The following is a 2,841-nucleotide window of genomic DNA, read 5'->3' on the forward strand; positions in this document are numbered from 1 at the left end:
AATGTATTCCTAAATGTTTAGCTTCATTTACAATTGTATTGATGAATCCCAAATCATTTACAGTTGGAAATCTAGATTTAATAATTCAACATTTATTTACTGAATTTTCATAGAGTTTCATTCACTGTCAAGTGTATTTTTAAAGAAACTTGGTGTGACACCGAGCAGATACTGCACATTTCTGGGTGAGGATAAAGTTTTCAGAAAACAGTGTGGTTCTTGTATGTTGATGGTTACACTGGTCACCTCAGAGTGAGGGCAGTGGCAGTTGCAGGAGTGTCCAGGTGGGATTCAGAGTGTGATCACTACTCTACTACAGTTAGTTATGTGTCTGTAACACAAAATGGCTCCCAGCAAGTATACTTCAGTTTCTTAGTTGCCCAGATAATTGTTCCTGCTGCAGTGTGGATTCCTATTGTCTCGTAGAAACAGCTGGTCACTGTGTTACATATTACTAGAACTAGTTAAAGCCAGCCAGGTACTGTACCTCTGTGCTTCCCCTTTAAAATCCCATAAAAAGTCCTTCCTTGAGTCATTGAAGCCTGATATTTTGGAAATCATTCAAATCAGTACCTGTCAATGTAAATAAAACTGCCTCTATATCTTGGGTGTCATTTCAGTGCTGTTCCCCAGTGTTGCATGGTGGTTACGTGGATATTCACTTTATAACTGTGCTAGAAACAAGACGTTTTTCCTATTTGTCTGTGTGTCCTATAGGAAGCCTTTGAAAGCATTGCTTTGAGTTTTTTCAGTTGTAAAAGTGCTATTTAAAAAAAATACTTCATAGTCATTTCTTTTTAGTTTGGAACAGATTACACAGCCAAGACTAAAACTTTGAAATCAATATTTTTGATTAGTAGGGCCACCTGAGAAGTGATGCTCTCTCTAAATTATTTACATAATTTGGGAATATTAGATATATTATTGTCTTCTAGTATGTAAGAAGAAAATGTATATTTACCCAATATGAGCTATTAAAGTGTCAGCAATATTGTGAGGATACTAAAAAGTGAAGTATATGCAATACAAAAGAATAGCAGCTTGGCACAGTACCTAGAATGTAGGCACTCTCTTTCTTTTCTTTTTTTTTTTTCTTCAGTACTGGAAGTGGAACTCAGTACCTTTCATTTGCCAGGCAAGCACTTATTCTACTGAGCTGTCTCCCTGGCCTGCTGTTTCTGTTCATTGAGTGACGAGCCACAAAATATTAATGTGCACATTTAACTTGCTTAAAGTGAAAATGAATCCGTATCTTTCCCCTTCTGATCAGTATACACACATGTAGAGTGCTGTTTTGAATCTCTTTCTCATACTTTCATGTTAGGGCCATGGGTACTGCTGTTGCTCTCCTCCACTGCAACCCTATTAATATAACTGTATTTATGGGCTGCCAGATGTTTCAGATTGTCCACATGTCCACAGTTCTCGTGGGCTCATCTTTGTTCTTTGATTTCTTCCTTTCTGAGGTACTATTTCTTCATGTGTATTTTATTTAGGAAATATTTTAAATATAGTATTATAAAATTTAGATTTCATTATATGTATAATTTGCATGTTTAGATGTCAGTTAAGTTGTTTTGTGGCTAGCCTTTCTTTGGTCATTGAAAGGAATGTCTTGTGCTGTTACTCTTCAGACAAGAAAGTACACTTTTACTTCTACTTTCATTCACTGTTACCGAGACAACTGTATCCAATGGATCAATTATGAAACGTTTTCCTAACCTGTTTTGAAAATTAATTTCATTGTAAGTCATTTCCCCCTTAAAATTAAAAATAAATTAAGGCCAGTCTGATAGCTCAGCAAACTAAAGCCCCTGCTTAGGCAGAGTGTAGATGCTGGGGTTTGATTCCTGGCATGTCATGCTGGCCCCACTGCTAGGACCAGCTTAGATGGTGATTCAGACTGGACATGGTGGAGAGCTCCTGTATCCCAGTGCTTGGGAGGCTGAAAAGAGGAGTATCACTATGAGTCTGGTTTATGTAACGAGACCCTGTAGCCTCTTTCCTTAATACAGACAAAAACAAACAAACAAACAAAAAAGAAACAAATGAATGAAAATAATGACTATAGGCCTAAAATTTTGAAATTTTGTGATTATTTTTTAAGTACAGGAGACCAATTTTAAATTTTGAGACAATTTTTGAGAAGTCCCCTATTTTGTGAGAATTTGGATTATATATTTTTTTCATTAAGAGTTTAAAATATTTGAAAAATGTAGTAAAAACTACATATCTAAAAAGACTATTTACATCTGTTGTCTAGCTAGCTAGCTAGCTAGCTGTTTCTGTAAAAACAGGAAATAGTCCTTTATTAGATTATTTACACTATTTTGTTTCCTCCTAGAGTACCCTTGGAGATGGTCACTCTCGACATGTACATTCTTTTTTAATTTTTTTTTTCTTTTTGTATTTTTAGCGAAGTGCCTGCAGGGTGTTCAGAGTCTCACTACTAGCTCGGGCTATAGTGATCCAGCTGTTTACAGCCTCCCATGAGCTGGGATTACAGGCAAGTGAAACCAAGCCTAGACTCAATTGACCTCTCAGTGTGCCCTGGGAGCAGGGCAGACAGAGCAGTCGCCTTGTACATTCCATAAATCACAGTTTACAGAGCTGAGGTGACTTAGCCAGTTTTCCACATGCTCTCTGATGAAGCTGAGGCCCAGCCCACAGTGCTGCGGATGAGCCCAGATCCTTTGCATGGAGTGCTGCCTGCTTACACTAGGCTCACGTTTGTGATCCTTTAGCCTCACCCTCTCAGAGTACTTAAATTGCAAGAGGGTATAATCATACCCTCATAGCTGTTTTTCTCTTTAAAAAAATGACAGCAGCTAGTGGTAGTGC

Source organism: Octodon degus, unplaced genomic scaffold (assembly GCF_000260255.1).
Source record: "Octodon degus isolate 3935 unplaced genomic scaffold, OctDeg1.0 scaffold00292, whole genome shotgun sequence".
NCBI classification, from domain to species: Eukaryota; Metazoa; Chordata; class Mammalia; order Rodentia; family Octodontidae; genus Octodon; species Octodon degus.